Below are 20,851 nucleotides of genomic sequence, written 5' to 3'. Positions count from 1 at the left end.
TCTGCTACTCTTCTCCACAGTCTTGCGGCTCTGCTCGTGCTATGCTCTCTTGCGACTCTGCCTGCTCTGTACTCTTTAGGCTCTGCTTGTGCTCTGTACTCTTTCAGTTTTGGCTTGGTTCTGGTTCTGCTAATGCAGAACCTCTCGCTGCTCTACAACTCTTCTCCGCAGCCTTGCGGTTCTCCTCCTGTGTGAACAGGTCCAAACCTGTTCCGTCATACTCCACTCTTTCCTGTCAGTACCTGTACCTGCTCTTCCGGTGTGAAGAGATCCAAACCTGTTCCGTCTTACTCCACTCTTTCCTGACTGTACCAGTATTTGCACCCGCTGTGTGAACAGGTCTCTACCTGTTCCTTCATACACCACACCTGCCTGCACCATGCCTTAGCTGTACCTGCTTGCCCTGTATCTCAGCCTTGCCTACCTGCCCTGTGTCTCAGCCATGCCAGCCTGCCCTGTCTCAGCCGTGCCTACCTGCACTGTGTCTCTGCCGTGCCTGCCTGCCCTGTGTCTCGGCCGTGCCTGCCTGCCCTGTGTCTCAAGCCATGCCTGCTTGCTTTGAGTCTCAGCCATGCCCATGAATCGATGGCCGGGGAAACCACCACCGTGCAGGGAGACTATGGTACACAAGATGAGGTGCAAACAACAAAGGATAAATTTATTGAAAGGTAAGGAATATAGTGATAGGAAGGAGTAAACAGGTATGCAATGACAAAGACAATTTCCAAGAGTGATCTTCTTTAGCTGGACCATCAAATAGCACGGTTCTCCAACTATCACAGAACAATATATTTTCCCTCAGGCAAAACAATACAGTAAACGCAGTATGATGCTACTCTAACTATAGCCTAGCTGGCCTCTGCTACGCAGGCCACACGACTACCGTGCTCTGTCTATTGCAGCCTATCCTAGGCCCTAACATGTGCACATATGGGGTTAAACTCACAGTAACGTTGTGGACACAGTCCAATCCCGGGGGCCCCCTGCAGTCCTATACGGTGGTGCGCACGGCTCTCCGGAAGCTATGCAGCATCTTCAGCTCAGAATCTGTACACAGAGCCAAAACCCGTCCCCTCACCAGTCTTTGCAGAACAACAGTCTTTTGCAGGGGAGACAGAATGTACCATCACACCAGCCAAGGGGGTGCTGTCTCTGAAAGTGGCAACGTGTCTCTTGCTGTCCATAGCAACACCACTTCTTTACACCCACCTGCCAGTGTCTCAGCCGTACCTGCCTGCTCGTGTCTCTGCCATGCCTGCCTGCCAGTGTCTCAGCCGTGCCACTGTCTCCCCAAGTTGGATCAGCAGCCACAGCCATATACCACCCTGGAGTGGCACCTGGCAGTTGCCTGCCACGCAAGTCTGACCTCACCATCAGAGGCTCCAGTGAAAACCAAGGCAGCTGTCCTAGTCATGCCCCTTCCAGGTTAGTCTGGTTTGTGGCACAGTGGGGCCACAATCCCCTGGCTCACGCCCACCAGTCAGGGCATGAGCGTGACACCAATGTTGTCACTTGGCACTGCTGTCTTCTGATCCTTGTCTACTATCACAATGTCTGGTTGGTTAACCGTTTGCATCTTGAAGTCCCACAGGATTTTAACCCTTCCATTCTCCACCACTTTTTCTGGGGTCTCCCACCTGCACTTAGGAGGACTTATTCCATATGCTGTGCAGATGTTCCTGTATACAATTCCCGCTACTTGGTTGTGGCGTTCGGTATATGCTGTTCCTGCTTGCATTTTACAACCTGCCACTATGTGTTGGACTGTTTCTGAGGTTTCTTTGCATAGTGTGCACCTTGGCTCTTGTAATGTGAGGTAGATTCCTACTTCCATTGATCTGGTACTTAGTGCTTACTCTTGTGCACCTATGATTAATGCCTCTGTGCTGTCTCAGAGTCCAGCTTTCTCCAGCCATTGGTAGGATTTCTCCATGTCAGTCACCTCCACTTTCTGTCAATGGTACATCTCATGCACCAGCTTGTCTTGCCATGGCATTACATGTTCCTGTTCTTCCTTCCAGATCTGTTGTTACTGCCTTAGGTTTTCTCTCAGCCTCTCATCTTTTGGTGCCATTTTTCTGATGTATTCCTTCATCCATGATGGTGGCTTGGATGCTTATCAAGCCTTGACCCTCCTTTCTGTTGGTATACAATCTTTGGGTGCTAGACTAAGGGTGTGTGCACACTGCAGATTCTGCTGCGGTTCTGCAGCGAATTTGGCCGCTGCAGGTCCGCAGCAGTTGTTGCTGCGGTGTACAGTACCATTATTTCCTATGGGAATAAAAAACCGCAGTGAAGACGGTGCGGATTCCGCTGCGGTTTGCCATCTCCTCCATTGTGGAGATGAAAAACCACAGGGCAAAACCGCAGAGCAATCCGCAGGTAAAACTGCAGGTCTTTTGACCTGCAGATTTACCTGCGGATTTTACAAAATCCGCGCGGCCAAATCCACACCCCATTCCGCAGCGGTAGCCTTAGGGTGTAGACCCTCCATGCATTGTGAAGAGTTTTCATGTCTTCACATCTGCAGCTTCCATCTCTTCTTTTGGCCAGCACACTATGCCAGCAGAGTATCTGATAACTGGCAAAGTACAAGTAACGATGCAGAAATTATGAGACAACTGAGTGATGAAAATGTGTATGGAAAAATGGATGGCGATCCAAAATTTAGTATAATTAAAGAGATTAAAGGATATTTGAAAGAAGCATTGGAACTATTTGTGATAGATCAGGACCTGTATGAATACTTGTTGGTAGAGACTCCCCAAACCCCAGTGATATATATTACCCCCAAAATCCATAAGACTCTTATAAATCCCCCGGTACACCCAATAATTTCAGGGGGTAGATTTGGTGTTTAATAAAATAGGCTTTTTTTGTATAAAATCTTTAATCCTATTGTGAAAAAAGTAGGTCATATATACAAGACACTACAGACTTTCTAAGAAAATTAGAGGCGGTACATTTGGGTGGGGATGTCATACTTGCGTCGTTTGACGTAGTCTCACTTTACACCTCTATTGACCATGAACATGGACTTAATGCAGCTGGAAAAATGCTAGATTCAGTTGAATATACAGTGGAAGGTAAAGCATTTGTACCAAAATTGTTAGAAATAATTCTAAAGCGGAATTATTTTCTATTTGATGAAACATTCTATATACAACATCAAGGGACTGCAATGGGGGACAATATGGCCCCCACGTACGCAAATCTAGTTATGGAGGTCCTGGAGGAGGACCTGATCAATGTATCTCACCACTTCCAACATGTGTTGGTGTGGTTGAGGTACATAGATGATGTCTTCCTCCTATGGACAGGATCTCAGGATGAACTAATGGAGTTTCATCAGTTTCTCAATACTAGTGACCAAACGATCAAATATACACTTGTATCATCCAGTACAGATATACAATTTCTTGATGTTCTTGTTCAGCAGAAAGATGGTGAACTCATGACAACATTTTTAAAAAATACGGATGGCAACAATTTGCTTATATATGATAGCCAGCATCCACGTAACATGGTGGGTCGATACCCTTAAGTCAGCTTCTTAGGGTACACCATATAGTAAAAAAAACCTGAAGAAACAGATGAAGTCATTGACTCTCTAAGAAGTTTTTAAAAAGAGGATACCCTAAAAACCTACTAGAAAAAAACAAAAAATAGGGTGTTAGAATTAGAAAGTAGTTTGATTAATTAAGAACCAAGAGACTATAAAAAAATATTTAAATCGGGTCCCTATAATTACAATATACACTGAAGGGAGTAGGGGAGTGGCAAAAGCTATTAATAAACATTGGGGGATGTTGGGGAGATGTCTCCCTTATATAAAGGAATTTACAAGGCCACCATTGTATTCATATAGAAAAAGTAAAAGCATTAGAGATTATCTAGTAAAGTCAGATATTGGTCCCCTGAAAAAGAGTTTCCAAATGGCCATGACTAGTATCAAAAAAACAGGTTGCTACCCATGTTTATCTTGTGTAAACTGTGTCCACATGATTAAGGGTCCAACATTTGAGCACCCAGAAACACATAAAAAATATGATATCAAAGTGTTTGACATGCAGCTCAGATTATGTAATTTATCTTCTTGTGTGCCCATGCAACTTATGGTATATCGGTGAAACAATATGTGAATTCAAAACCAGGATTAACCATCACCAGTATACCATAAGGAAGAAAAGAATGGATCTTCCAGTCCCTAAACATTTTGTAGAAAAAAATCATTCAGAAAAAGAATTGAAGTTTAAAACAATAGATGCAGTTCCAATCCAAAGGAGAGGGGGCGATAGAGAAAGGATTTTGAAAAAAAGAGAACTCATGTGGATATATGAGCTTAATACGCTTAGACCGAGAGGCTTGAATGTTGACTTTAAAATTCATAGTGTTATTTGAGTAATAAATTCCCATCTAGCTAGTTGTTTGAGGACTCTAGTCTAATTTATTTATTTATTTTTATCATTATTTTTATTTCTATTTTTATGTTTATTGGTAGAAATATATTAAGGTTATGTTAATTATTAATGTTCCTAATCTTTGTTATGTTTTTTTGTTCTTTCAGATGTATCATTGTCTCACCCTGGGAGAACATAATAACATGGAGGACAAAAAAAACTGTATTTTCTGTAAAAAATGGTATTTTTCATAAATAATGCATTTTTCTATATAAGCTGTGCAGTTTAATGTTTATAAAATTTTTTTGCTAAAAAGTCTTTTTTGAGAATCCAATTATTAATTAATTGAGTTGTCACTGAGATGCTGGAATGTTGGCCAATGAATTTGAGACAATTAAAGAATAAATATTGTAAATAATTAAGGAATATCTTTTGTCTGGAACATATGTAATTGCCGGGACTATGGTGCAATTACCTATTAGTTGTCACAATTTTAACATGTTGGTCTGGAGGGGCGAACCTGTAACATTTGGACACTATTTGACTCCCGGTGACAACCTGAATAAGGTGCCGTCCGATGCATCAGGGTAGATGAAGCACAATAAGTCTAAGAGGCAGTGAATAAAAGGTATGATATTTCCTATTAAATAATAAGTATGGTCCCAAATAATGTTATGGCATTAGGCGGTATTATGTTAGCGCTAAGTTACGCTCTAAAACTGCTAAATGTTTACAGTATCGCCGCTGTTTGTAAAAAATCACATATATGCCACAACCAATATGGCGATACAGTGCAGCAGTGCGCATGCACAGTCCAAAAAATGCCACACAAGCCTAATGATTGGCCAAGAATCTAGAACGTAGTGATGACGCGTTCACACATGCGCAGTGGATGTCAAAGAACGCTGCACAGCGGTAATGGCGTCCTCCATGAGAAGACATGTGACTCCTGGGGCTAAAATATAATATGATACATAATATACAGAATGTTTGAACAGTAATCTAACGACATAGACAAAGACTGTCTTGTTTTTATATAAGCACGGAGCACTTTCTAAGATATATGGATGTTCTGAAATAGATTAATGCACTCATGCAAGTATTAAAAATATGATATATGCACTTTATGAATATATAATGTGATTGGTTGTACTATATAATGTGATAGACTGTAATTAAGGATTGTTAAGACACTATATTATTATTATGCATTTACATAGCGCCATTTATTCCATGGCACTTTACATGTGAAAAGGGGAAATATAGACAAGTATATATATATATACATTCTGTTGTAACACCCACTGCTTGAGAAAAACTCAGTCAGAGCCAAAACGTCGCCCAGCCCAGACATGTGGGTTGAATAAATTTTGGACATTTTTTCTATCAAGACTATAGAGTGCTGCCTTCGTTTTTGAAATTTGTATATTTTGGGCAATGAGTTGACTGGTTGCCTGGGGGCTTTGCACCCAAAGATAAGTATTGTGCTGTTCCATTTTGTATTGATAGATATATCTATAGATTTATCTATCTATTAGTGATGAGCGAACGTGCTCGCCACTACTCGGTTCTCACTCGAGTATCACTGTACTCGGTGTACTCAGCGAGCATTGAGCATTTCCGGGATTACTCGACGGGAACTGGGGTCTCCACCCAGTATTTTTTGGCGGACCTTAGAGACCCAATCATACTGCAGGGATTGTCTGCCAGGCTATGAAATGCCACAGTCATCTTTGTTGTGGTCGTGCACTGATTGGCTGGCCACACAGAATCATTAGGGGTATAAGAGACTGGATGCCGCCCTGCTCGGCGCATTCAGTTCCGGATTGAGTGTAGGGAGAGCGGCTGCCTTGATTGAGTCAGAATTGGGGATTTATTAGTTACTGTGGGGTCTACCATCCTAAATACTGACATCCAACTAAACCAACAGTCCCTCTAAGGACTAATTCCGGAGTATATAGGTTCCAGTGTTAGGCAGACAGGGGAGTGTAAGTCGCTGTATACACATCAGTGCAAGGCCTGCAGGCACTGTATGTGTGTATATAGAGCATTGCATACATCAAGAGTGTCCGTTCCCTTCCTGTGTTCTGGTGCTGCTGCTGCTACCTGTGGGATATATTAGCCGTATATAGCTAGCCCCAGGTGTAATTGGAATACAGGCCACACATTTTTTGGTGTGGTATCTCCGTGCCATCTCATATCTGTGCGTGCTCAAAGTTTGGCCAGTTTACGGCTGTTTTTTTTTGCCTGGCTATCACTTTTGGTTAAATACAGCAGTATTTAGCCAAAAAAAAATATACAAGCCGCACATTTTTTGTGTAGTATCTCTGTGCCAGCTCATATATGTGCATGCTCAAAGTTTGGCCAGTTTACGGCTGTTTTCTTTTTTTTGCCTGGCTGTCACTTTTTGTTAAATACAGGAGTATTTAGCATAAAAAATATACAGGCCACACATTTTTCGCATTGGTATCTCCGTGGTAGATCATATCTGTGTGTGCTCAAAGTTTTGCCTGTTTACGGCGGTTTTCTTTTTTGGTCCTGGGTGAAGCTGTAATTATATACAGCACTAGTTAGCCCCAAAATGAAAAAATAGGGCACACATTTGTCGTAGTGGTATCTCCGTGTCAGCTCATATCTGTGTGTGCTCAAAGTTTTGCCAGTTTACAACGGTTTTCTTTTTTTGGCCTGGGTGAAGCTGTACTTATATACAGCCCAAAAATAAAAAAAATTAATACAGTCTGTTATCTCAGGCTGAGGCCTGTTGTATCTGTGGTGTAAATATCTAAGCTTTGCAAGCATGCGTTGCATATTTCTGTCTGCTAACCTTTTTCTACTCATAATTTTGTGTTTTCAAAAGTGAACACAAAGCCTCAAAAAAAATGTATACAGTCTGTTATCTCAGGCTGAGGCCTGGTGTATCTGTGGTGGAAAAATCTTCGCTTTGCAGGCATACTGATCACATATAATGTTTCTCCAAATAAATCCAGTTGTATTGAGCTTTTAAAATATTTCAGTAGTCCATTTAAAATGGGCAAGGCAAGGGGCAAGGGTCGGGGAAGTGGACGTGATGCTGATGGTGCATGCAGAGGACGAGGCCCTGGCCAAGCTGAAAGTGGGCCACAGCAAAGACTCACATCTTCGCGCTTGACCTTCCTGTCCCAGTTTCTAGGGGACTGCAGCACACCACTATTGAAGACTGAGCAGTGTGAAATGGTTGTTGGTTGGATAGCGGATAATGCTTCCAGTCACTTAGCTACCACCACCACCACCATATATTGCACACGGTCAAGTCTGAGTAGCCATGAGTGTGGACCGGATATTATTCACCCTGATCCTCCTTGCTCCTACCATGCCGAGTGCCCTGAGACAACTGATCCCACACTCGGACACTCCGAAGAGCTGCTCAGTTTTCCATTTGGAGATTCGTGCCTCTCGCCCGCTCCACTTGAAGCAAGGCAAGATGATATACTATGTAGCGATGCACAAATCTTTGAGCAGCCACGGTCACAAGAGGTGGACGATGATGAGACACAATTGCTGGAAAGTCAGGAGGAGGAGCAGGGTGTGGATGTGGAAGACGAGGTGGTGGATGACATAGTGACTGACCCAACCTGGCAGGAGGACATGTAGAGTGAGGACAGCAGCACACATGGGGAAGGAGGCATATCACCCCAACAGGCAGGAAGAAGTAGAGTGGTGGCCGCAGACAGAAGGCATGCATCCATTCCCTGTAACACCAACAGGATGGAAGTTGCCATTCCAACTGTTAGATCTTCTCAAGTCTGGTTATTTTTTAAAGACTCTGCCGATAACCACAAACAGGTCATTTGCAGCACTTACCATGCCTGCATCAGCACTTACTATGCCCCAGGCTCCAGGAACACTGTCTGCAGGTGACAACACTGCTTCTTCCACTGTTTTAACTACAAGCCAATCCCCAGTTCACCATGCCTGTCAAGATGCCTCAGGCCCTGCACCTGTTGTTGCCCACAGTCAACCAGCACCATCATCAAGCCTGTCCACGTCCTTGCCCCAGCCCAGCCTTCAGTTGTCTATACCCCAGTCATTGGAATGCAAGCGGGAATACTCAGCCAATGCCCCACAGGCCACAGTACTTAATTCGCACATTTCTCGTCTGCTTGCGCTCAAAATGTTGCCTTTTAGGCTCATTGAGACAGAAGCTTTCCGCAACCTGATGGTGGCAGCCATCCCAAGGTACTCAGTCCCCAGTCGCCATCATTTCTCCCGTTGTGCCGTACTGGCATTACACCAGCATGTGTCCCACAATATTACCCGTGCCCTCAACAATGCTGTTACTGGGAAAGTCCACCTAGCCATGGACATGTGGACAAGTGCTTGTGGGCAGGGATGGTGCATCTCACTCATGGCACACTTCGTTAACATAGTGGAAGCTGGGACCCAGTCGGACCTTGGGATGGAACACATTCTTCCCATGCCGAGGATTGCGGGCCCTACGTCAATCAGGGTTGCTCCCACAGTCTACAGCTCCTGCACCTCCTCCTCCTCTTCAAACTCCACCTCTGAAATGAACACATCAGTCAGAAGCTGGAAGCACTGCAGCACTGCCTCAGCCAAGCAGCAACAGGCTGTGCTGAAGCTAATCCGCATAGATGACAAACCGCACAATGCAGAACAGTTGTGAACAGCGCTGAAAGAGCAGTCAGATATTTGGATGACACTGCTGAACCTACAGCCAGGCATGGTCGTGTGTGACAACAGCTGGAACCTGGTGGCGGCTCTGAGGCAAGGTGAGCTCACACACATACCTTGCCTGGCCCACGTGCTTAACCTTGTGGTTCAATGTTTCCTTCAAAGCTACCCAGAGTTGCCGGATCTGGTAGTGAAAGTATGCCATATGTCTGCCCATTTTAGAAAGTCAGCTACAGCTTCAGCCATCCTTGCCGTGCTTGAGCAGCGTTTGCAGCTTTCGGCTCGCCAACTGGTGTGTGATGTCCCCATGCATTGGAACTCTGCACTGCATATTTTGGAAAGGATTTGTGAGCAGAAGAGGACATTTGTTGACTACCAGCATCAACAAGGCTGTCAATGTTCAGTTCAGACTCCACACATAAGACCTCAGGAGTGGACATGAATGTCAGACATATGTACCATCTTCCAGAACTTTGAGGACTGCACCAAGATGGTAAGTGGCGATGATGCCATAATTAGCGTATCCATCCCGCTTCTCAGCATTCTGAAAACCTCTCTGCTCACAATGAAAGAGGATGCATTGCAGGCAGAGCATGAGGACATGGAGCAAGGAACCATACAGGGTGATTACACTCAGCCCAGGCTCATGTCATTGCAACTTGGATTGGTAGACAATGAGGAGGAGGAGGAAGAACAGGAGCTACTTTCATGCGCTATAGATGGTACTACGAGCACAGCTGTCATACCATCTGTTTAGCGGGATGGCCTGAGGACAGGGAGGCTGAGGATGAGGATGAGGAGGAGGAGGACAGCATGGTCAGTCGTCCTGTTGGTGAGGACACGGAAGTGTTGCCTGTTAGCAGTCTGGCACGCATGGCTGACTTTATGTTGCGCTGCATTTCCCGTGACCCTCTCGTTTTAAAATTTTTTAGTGACACTCATTACTGGTTGGTGACACTTCTAGACCCACACTACAAGGAGAACTTTCAATCTCTTCTTCCAGAGGCAGAGAGGTGTACAAAAATGTTGCTGTAACAGACGGCGCTAGTAACGGAATTACAGAAAAAATTCCCATGTGAGAACGCTGGCAGCAGACGCCAGAGTTTGTTGTACAACCAAGGAGTCCAAGCAAGAGAGACAGAAGTACAATCCTGCTCAGTCAGCGGAACAATGGCAAAGTTCTGGGACAGTTTTCTCAGACCCTCCCATTGTGACACCACAGAAGCAAGGGGTGCTGTCACAAGAAGTGCAATGTTTGGAAAGATGGTGAGGGAGTACCTTGCAGATTGCACAAACGTCCTCCGGGATTCCTCTGTGCCTTTTAATTATTGGGTATGCAAGCTGGACAGGTGGCATGAACTGGCTCTCTATGCCTTGGAGGTCCTGGCCTGCCCTGCTGCTAGCGTTCTGTCATAGTGGGTTTTTAGTGCCGCTGGTGGAATTATAACAGATAAGCGCATCTGCCTGTCAACTGACAATGCTGGCAGGCTGACTCTTATAAAAATGAACAAGGGCTGGATTGTGCAAGACTTCTGTACACCACCAAATGAAAACAGCGAAACATACCCTCAAATACATTGTCTTTATTGTGGAGGTGTTTTCTCATGCACCTCTTCACAACCACACATGGCTATCCACTTCCTGATTTGGTCAGTTTGGTGTTATCCTCCTCCTTATCCTCATCCTCATCATCCACAACCAGAAGAACACCAGGGTGAACGTATTCCGTGATGCAAAAGTCACTCAATTTTTGGCAAGGGTGTTTTTATGATGCCCGTTACCAATTTGAAACCAAAACAAATGTTACTTCCCCAGGGGGAACTGTCATAAAAATGAGATGTACGTATATTCTTCCCAATTTTTCTTATATTTACCATTTTTCCTATCTGTGGAACATCCTCTTATGACCTAGTGTATACCTCTCCTATATAAAAATAGTGAAATGCTATTATATTATATTTTCATTTATATCCCTGTCTCTGAGCTGTTGCTGGGGACAAATATATCTTGTTGAACACATTTTGGCTTCATATCTATGAACCTGTGTTCGCCCCTCCATTTTGTTATTTTCTTTCATAGATGCTATGAATGGGTCACCGAAGAGAAAAAAAACAAAACAAGCTAAGCCACAGAAAACCAGAGAAGTTGGTAACTATGCAGATTGCAGATGCCTGATCTTACCACACAACTAGCAGTAGCCGTGGAGCGTGCCTACGATGTTCCCAGACGCCTCGTCACGGCCGGAGGACTACATAAGCCTAAAGCAAGAAAAGGGAAAACTAACTGCCCCAGAGCAGACCCCAAAGGAATAGATAGCCCCCACACATGTATTGACGGTGAAACAAGATGAAGGCACAAACACAGGCAGGAAAATAGGCCAAGCAAATAATGGGGCCCAAACTAACTAGACAGGAAAGGAAAGGCAAGTCACTGTCTGCAACCTGCAAAAAACCCTACAAAAATCATGTCCAACACTTCTGATAGCAAAATTAACCCTGAAGTCACTAGACTTCTCCCACTATATCAGCACTCTGGAATATTCTGAGACAGAGCAAAAAGAGACCGAACTAGTAAGGGACAAAAAGCCAATTGGCAAAATACTGATAAATAAGAGTGTAAATTCAGCTCAGCCCCCAGCCGGGGCTGGCAGACCACACAAAAAACTGAATAGACCAACAAAATCAAGTGTGAACATTAGCAGAAAAATTTAGCTTTAGATGACTGGAACAGAGCTGAAAACCAAGAGCTGACAAGCCAGAAGGAATCACCAGCAACTGAATAGGGCGTTGGCTGTCTTAAATCCAATCTGAGAATCCTGAGATCCAATCATCATCCTCATTCTCAGGTGGCAGATTTCCACCGATAAAACCAGCCGCACCACCTCCCGTCACCACCAGAGGGAGTCCAGAAGGGGAACTCACAACTGGTGAAAATGAACTCACAACAGATTCACATTTTATGTCTCCTCATCCTCCGCCACTAGATTACCAGGGTTAATGTGTTCTGTGCTGCTACAGGCAGTCCAATTTTTGGCAAGGATGTCTATGATGCCCATAGTATATTTTTTAAAAATGTACCCCCATGGGGAAATGTTTGTTAGCCCATGCACTGCGTGTATGGGCGTTACAAGTCTAGGAGACCAACTTCTTTACATTGGGCCTAGTTTTTACTGAGGCCTTCATCAATATATCCTCATTTTCTGCCACTAGATGACCAGGGTTAACGTGTTCTGTGCTGCTACAGGCAGTCCAATTTTTTGTTCTGTGCTGCTACAGACAGTCTAATTTTTGGCAAGGGTGTTTTTATGATGCCCGTTACTAATTTTAAACCAAAGCAAATGTTATTCCCCCAGGGGGAAATGTCATAAAAATGAGATGTACGTATATTCTTGTATTTTACATTTTTCCTATCTGTGGAACATCCTCTTATGACCTAGTGTATACCTCTCCAATATAAAAATAGTGAAATCCTATTATATTATATTTTTATTTATATCCCTTTCTCTAAGCTGTTGCTAGGGACAAACATATCTCGTTGAACACATTCTGGCTTCATATCTATGAACCTGTGTTCGACCCTCCCTTTTGTTATTTTCTTTCATAGGTGGATTCACATTTTTGATTTGTTTGATTTCAGTATGATTTATCATTATGTCTCCTCATTCTCCACCACTGGATGACCAGGGTTTACGTGTTCTGGGCTGCTACAGCCAGTCCAATTTTTGGCAAGGGTGTCTATGATGTCCATAAAATATTTTTAACAATTTTACTTTTACCCCCCAGGGGGAAATGTTTGTCAGCCCATGCACTTAGTGTATGGGCATTCCAAGACTAGGAGACCCGCTCCTTTAAATTGGGCATAGTTTTTAATCGGGCCTTCCTCCACGTCTCATCATCCGCCGCCACTAGATCACCAGCGTTAACGTGTTACATGCTGCTACAGCCATGATCAAAATCCTAACAAGGGTGGGTGCTTTTGCTGGGCGTTAAATACTTGTTATTGAAAAGGTTGAGGTGTACCCGACAGGGGAACATGTTTGCCAGCCAACACACTTAGTGTATGGACATTACAAGTCCAGGAGACCAGCTCCTTGATAATGGGACATTTTTGGTTAAGAGGCCATCCTCCATGTTTCTTCCAAGGGGGATTAGGGTTATTGGGGTGCATATGACTTGGTAGCAGGGAAGGCCTTGCAGTAAATCCATAAGAAAACAGAATGGGAGTAAAAAATGAGTAATGTGAAGTGGATTTTCCTGTGCCCATCCACTATGTGGGTTCAAAGGCTTATTGGGGTGCTTATGATTTGGTAGCAGGGCAGGCCTTGCATTCAATGCAACATTTTTTATGGAAGCCATCCTGGACATCTCGTGAAAGGGGTACTGGGGTGCGTCGTAATTCTTGGCAGCCCATCCACTCACTGCATAGGCTTTAACAGTTTAGGAGAGCCACTGTTTAATAATGGAACTTTAAGCAGATTAATGCTGCCTGATGCACCTGTAAAAATAGGCTCTATGATTTTAAGAGTCCCTCCTTCATAAATGAAACAAGATATGTCTGCTTATGTGTCACACACCACATGGCCAGCTAGGGTTAGTAAATGTTACAATGACATTTCGCAGTGAATGCATTTGTTTTGGTTGAAAGCAATATAAAAGTTGAAAAACACAACTGAAACTGAACTAAAAGTGGCCGCGCTTAAACACTGTGTAGTAAATTTGCAAGCATACTGACAATGAAAGTGAAACTAAAGACAGACATTACTCACTAAAGAAAAACCAGGGAGCGTCCTCCCGTTTTATTGAATAAAGTTTAGTTCATTTATTGTTTTTTAGTAATATTCAGCCTGAGGGTGTTACGTCATATAATGGGATATGTTTGCGCAAAAATTTTTTTTTTTTTTTTTTTTGAATGGAGGCAGGGGTATATAGAGTGTGGGCGGTAGTGCAAGACCCATACCTTTGAGGAAGGGGGACGGTTCCCCTGAAACGCGTCAGAATTGGCCCTTGCACATGTTCGTCTTGCACGGACTGGTGACGTCACCACCCACAACTCACGCCCCCCGCCAGTCACGCCCCTTGCTCACCACGCTACTGTCCGGCGGCACCATTGGCCGTGGCTGCCTGCCGCCCAGGGGGATGCGCTCCTTTGCTGGGAGCTATTTTTTGCAAACGGGAGGACGCTCCCTGGTTTTTCTTTAGTTTTGAGACTTTTCTTTTCGACATTCATGATTTTAAGAGTACTATGATCACCAACAGCCAGTCTCCGCAACAGTGAGTAATGTCTGTCTTTAGTTTCACTTTCATTGTCAGTATGCTTGCAAATTTACTACACAGTGTTTAAGCGCGGCCACTTTTAGTTCAGTTTCAGTTGTGTTTTTATTGGCAGACAGCACACTTAATCTGCCAGGTGTGCCAGCAGCTTTTCTATTGACTGTGCATTTGTAGCGCCGGTGTGTCTTTGTTTCTTTTTAAAAGTTGAAAAACGCTTCAAAAACACTGCATCTAAACATAGACCAAGTGGTTGAGGAACATTTTGGTCTGGGGTTAATTATTTTGCCTTATTTACAAGTCATCAACCTGTAAAGGATGTACCTTAACATATTTCCCAGTAAAATCTGTTTTGGTTTTGTTTTGGTATGCTTTTTGGTGCACTGGTAAAAATGGCTTGAAACTTTGACAACATTGTTTAAAGCTGTGAACTAGGAGTCAGGAATGCTTCCAGGGGCTATCCTCATGATGTCCCCATGTCATTTGAGCAGTGTTACCATCATTTTCAGATGTTTTTAGACCTTAAAAGGACCCCCGAGGGGGATCGCAGTAAAAATGCTTATGTTTCCCTTAGACTTTCCTATAGCGTACAGCTTATCCACCTCCAGATTAGAACACATGGAATATGTGTATATCCAACCGTACGTTCACTGCTAACTCCATGATAACCCTACAGTCCTCACTGCCAACAACAATCCTGAATTTAACCATATAAATAAATACAGGTCGGTGGATGCCATTCTTCTTTTAAGGTTCACACCATCAGGGTGTTCCATCCCCTTTCCCTCAGAGTAGCAGTCATATAATGGCCCCAAGGCTCACCCACACATTTGCTTGACCACTTTTATGGATTGCTGCCACAGTTCATGTCCTCAGAATTGCCAACCCTTATCCTGGGAGACTTCAACAGCTTCACCTCCCCAAATGCATCCCAGCTTCTTTTTCTAGCCACTTCTCGTGGCCTCTCACAACTTTCAAACTATGAGACACAGAAAGACGGTAACACCCCGGATCTGGACTTTGTACGGCTCATTTAAATCTTCTACCTAGATAACTCACCTCTTACCCTTTGTCCCCCATGAAATTAGGAGTATAACCACAACTGAGACATTTTTAGGTGCTCCGTAAAAACACATCTGACACGCCAACCAGGACCGTGGGGTACTCGGAACCGGGTCGAAAAGTTCTTTGGGGAAGTCACGGGGCTGTGACCCGACTCTGTGGCCCTGGCTGTGCCGTAAAATGGGAAATATTTATATGGGATTTAACGTGACGCCGCTTGTGGAGTTCGGCAACAGATGGCCGACGCTGCTAAAGGAGACTGCTGGGGTTGATGGTGACGCAGCTGGGATGCTTCTGCTCCCCACAGGTGGAGCGGGGCCCCAGGGCTACTGGTTCTGTGTTTATGTCAGACTTCGTGTAGCTTGTGCTGCAGGACTCAGGGCACAAGAGATCACTGGAAGACACGAGGACTGTAGTTTTGTTTTCCTTTACTTGATGGTTGATAGTACAGACCAGGGCACTGGTAGCAGATCATGATGGAGAGCCGGGCAGCCTGGAAGCAATTTTGGATACACCTTGCCAGGTAGGTACGGAGGCCATCCTTCTGCGCTGTCCTCTCTTTTTCCTCGCTGCCTAACAGCTCACCCTCCTGCTGCTAACTGTCTCTTTCTGTTTTAAAAACAAACTGTTGCCCACATGGCAGGCAGCTCGAGCCTATCACAGGTGCTGCTCCTTTGTTTTGGCTCCAGGCTCTGGTATGCTGCTGTGTTGCCAGGAATTAGATCGGGCAAGGAGACCTGCAGTCCCCTGACCTCCGGATTTAGCTGCCGGGACTTCAGTACCCGCACAACCATGGACTCCGGTATCCGGTTTCTAGCGCTCAGCTCTGAGGTGAGTTTAATCACAGCTCCAATCCCCAGGTTCTGCTCGACTTCTCTCCTACTGGTAACTGGTAAGGGGACCCCCTTGCTTCCAGGCATGACATTACTCCCTGTGAGGGAAGCAATGCCACTGTGGCAACCGGACTCCTGGGGTACCACATTCAGCCCTAGTGAAATTCAGTACTCCTGGACTGAGGAAATATAAACATATTAATAAATGAATAATCATAACTATTTACAAGATTTCAAAAATATAAATGACAAAAGCTAAAGCTCAAAAATAGTCCTGGTGATTAGTCCATATGTCATTGTCTATTGTTCATTCCTGAGCCAGGTTGGTAACTAAATACAAATATTGTCCTGGTCACAACGAGTCAGTGACCCAATCGTCCATTAAATCAAGTAAAATAGGCTTTCTCAAGAGTTCTTACAGAGTCTCTGTAGGTTCATATGCTTAACGGATACGTACTTACATTACATATTTATATATCTTATTTACTTACATGCAGAACCTTACGGCGATTTGACCTAGGATACTACGGGTAGACCTTTGTAGAACTGGTACTGGTGTAGTGCACTCTCTATTGGCTGCACTACGGGTGACTACATAGCATGGGTATACCTGATGCTTTAAGACCACTGATGCTCCCCGTGGGCATGACTGATTCGCCGCTGGCAGGGGGTGGATTCTCTTGCTCCGATGCTGGTGAAGAATCTGCTGCTTGAGTCCGCTGGTCTTGAGTCGCATCTCTTTCTGGCACTACTAGCTGAGGAAAGGTCAAAATGGGCATGACTATGGACTTGTTCACCCTTGTCCAATTTGGAGGGAACTCGCCGAGTACTGTGCTGATCTTTTCCTCCACCTCTTCCACTGGCTGAGGAATGTCCTGGTCTTCAATCCTTTCCTTTAGTTGGTCAGGGCATGGTTTTAGATGATCCCTCGAAAATGCCACTGAGGTTTCTCCTCCATCTTTACTGATGAGGCAAACCTTGGTGTTAACAAAATCTGAAGATAAAATGCTGTATGGTTCAGGCTCCCACTGGTCATCTAGTTTGTGAACTCGTGTCTTCCTTTTGAGTACCTGTGCCCCATGTCACATGGGAAATGCAGGGGCATGCTGATTATAATTTCTTTCCTGCCTCTGTCTTGCTTGGGACAAATGTTTCTCTACACATTCTTGCACCTTGTGATATTGTTACTGCCGCTCCGTATAACAGTCTGCATCTGGTGATGTTGTCTCAGGTGTTAAAACTCCCATGTTCAAGTCAATGGGTAACTTGTCAGGTCCTGCCCTCATCAGGTAGGCAGGTGTACAGTTGGTAGAGTTCGCCCAGATGTGGTTATATAAATCCTGTAACTTCTCTGGCCACAGGCTACGCTCTTCCAGGGGCAGAGTCTTCAACAGGTCTATTACTACCTGGTTCATTTTCTCGCATAACCCATTGGTCTGGGGACGATACAGTGTGGTTCTTATTTTCTTGCAGCAGTACAGGTTACAGAACTCCTGGAACACTTCTGGGCTTTGGTTGGTAAGCACTTGTTCAGGGTAACCGTGTGGGCGACAAAAGTGTTGCTGAAATGCTTTGGCTACCATCTTTGCCGTCTGATCCTTCACTGGCACTACTACCAGGAACCGAGAGTAGTGGTCTACTATGGTGAGGGTGTAGACATGTCCTGACTGGTTTGGGACCAGCTTCAAGTGGTCCAAGGCTACCAGTTCAAGCAGTTGCTTGGGGAGTATGGGTTGTAGGGGAGCCCTCTGGCTATCACTCTTTCCATCTCAGGTTGCATGGACCACATTCTCAACACCATTTCTTGATTGCTTTCCTCATGCCAACCAAGTAGAATCGCTCAAGTAGCAGGACTTCCAACTTCTTCCACCTGAAGTGTACTGTTCCATTGTGGTACACTTCTAAGACTATTGGTGCATCCTGCTTCGGGACTACCACCCACCAGACCAGTTTGTGGGTTCGGGAGTTGGCGCTTCTCCGACAAAGCTTCCCCTCATAGATGAACAGCTTGCCATTCTCCTTCCACAACTGTTAGGTCTCTTGTAGAGCATCTGGACCAGGGTGCAAATGAGCTTGTGTCAGCAATTCCTTTACTAGGCGGACTGCCTGATCGCTGTCTTGCGTATCTGCCATCCATGGTTGGGCAATGGATTAATCGTTGCCTCTTGCATGGCATAGTGCTTGTCCTTCACGCTGTGGAAGCACTGGGCCGCACTGGGGAGGTGGAAGGCTTTTAACTCGATTTCTTTGAGTTCCTATGGGTCTACTCCTCCATCCGGCAAGTTGGGAATCCTGGACAGTGCATCAGCATTAGCGTTTTTATGCCCGACTCGGTATTTGATGGTAAACTCGTAGTTGGACAGCCGAGCCATCCATTGCTGCTCCAATGCACCTAGCTTCACTGTTTCAAGGTGGGTCAGCAGGTTATTATCCGTATAAATGGTAAACTTCGCTGAAGCCAAGTAGTGGTTGAAGCGCTCCGCTACCACCCAGACTATGGCAAGAAACTCCAGTTTAAAGGAACTATAGTTGTCGGGGTTCCTTACCGTGGGACGAAGCTTCCTGCTGGCATAGGCAATCACTCTCTCTCTGCCTTGCTGTACCTGGGACAGCACTGCTCCCAATCCCACGTTGCTGGCGTCCATATAGAGTATAAAGGGTTGGCCATAGTAGGGATAGGCCAGGACTTGGTCTCCCGTAAGAGACCTCTTCAGCCGAGTGAAGGATTCTTCTTCTATTTTACTCCACTCAAATGGAGGGCTCGGCTTCTTGTCTTCTTGGACTGGCCTATTAAGAGGTCCTGCATGGGTGCCGCTATCTTGGTGAAGCCCTTTACAAATCTCCTGTAGTAGCCTACCAGCCCAAGGAACTGCCGCACTTCCTTGATAGTGGAGGGTCTTGGCCAGTCCTTGATCATGGTGACTTTTTCAGGGTCTGGTGCCACACCTTTGGTGCTTACCACGTGACCTAGGTACTGCACCTTGGGCTTCAACAGGTGGCACTTGGATGGCTTTACTTTCAGACCAAAACCAGATAAGCCCTCAAACACCTCAGGCTGGTGCTCCAGGTGGTGTTTGAACATCTTTGAGTAGACGATGACATTGTCCAAATACAACAAAATGGTTTCAAAGTTTTTATGTCCTAAACAGCATTCCATTAACCGTTGGAACGGTCCCGGTGCATTTCAGAGCCCGAATGGCATGCAGTTTAACTCACAGAGGTCCATTGGTGTCGTAATTGCTGTCTTCTCTCTGTCTGCTTCTGCTACAGGAACCTGCCAATACCCACTGGTGAGATCTAAAGTGGAGAAATAGTTAGCGGATCTCAGTGCAGCTAATGAATTCTCAATTCGTGGTAACGGGTAGGCATCTTTATATGTAATGTGGTTAATCTGCCTGTAGTCAACACACATCCTCATTGTACCATATTTCTTTCTAACAAGGACTAACGTAGCTGCCCAGAGGTTACAGCTATCTGATTACCCCAGCCTCCTTCATCTCTTGTAACATACCCTTGGCACATTGATAGTGAGCTGGGGGTACAGGCCGGTACCTCTCTTTAATGGTTAGATGATCTCCAGTGGGAATATGGTGTTGGACCCTTTTTCCTGCCCAAAGTCTGGAGAGTGTTTGCTAAAGACCCACTCATATTCTTCAACCACCCGCTAAACCCCATGCTTTTGGTGCGAAGGGGTGGAGTCAGTAACTATGTGTAGCTTCTGACACCAATCCTCCAGCTGCCCCTCAAAGCCATTGTCCTCCACCTGGTTGGACAGAAGCAAGGGTTCCTCGGCCTTTACTGCATTATTACTGACAGTGAACAGCTTAGCAAGGGTGGGATACCAGAGTAAATGGACCTCTTTCTCCCACAATTAAGGATGCGTATCGGTAGCCTCCCCTTGCGGACACTGACTACCCCCCTGGCTGTCAGGATGGTGGGCCTACTATCAGAGTACATGGGTTGAGTACATGGGTTCTACCAGGGCCTGGTAATCTTGACCCCTGGAGCCTATTGCTGTCCGACACCAAATCAATATTTCACTCCTAGGGGGTATTGCAATGAGGAATGGATCACTCTCTCTGACATTGCCGACTTCTCCACCAGACAGCTCTACCTGCTGTCTCTGCATCAGGGCTCTGATTTCCTTTTGCATGACACGCTCCTGACTGGAACTGGCGGTCTCTGCTACCTGTTGCAACAAAAAAAATTTCTCCAAGACAATTTTCTATTACATTGGTGCCTAGAGTAATCACAGGATGGCATTCTCATCTGTCAATATCAACAATAATCAAACCTTGTGACTGCAATTCTACTCGGCCAACCTTGATGGCCACCTCCTTATACCCCACCTGAGTCAAGGCCTGACCATTGCTGGCAAAGATGTTAAGGCGTTCATCTGGGCTGTGAGTAATGTCTGAATCAGCCCAATACGGTTTAAAAAAGGATATATGACATCGTTGTCACCTGGGAAACGGTGTCCAATAAAGCGTTCATTCTGATGCCATCAAGCATGATGGGCAGGACCGACCGTCCTCCAGCGTACTGGTCTCGCCAGCTTTGTGGGCCCGGTCGTCTTACTCCTGGGGGTTGGCCCTCTGCCCCAGGGGTTGCTTCTTTA

Source organism: Dendrobates tinctorius, unplaced genomic scaffold (genome assembly GCF_039654945.1).
Source record: "Dendrobates tinctorius isolate UK_male_01 unplaced genomic scaffold, ASM3965494v1 ptg000184l, whole genome shotgun sequence".
NCBI lineage: Eukaryota > Metazoa > Chordata > Amphibia > Anura > Dendrobatidae > Dendrobates > Dendrobates tinctorius.
This window is presented reverse-complemented; position numbering follows the sequence as displayed.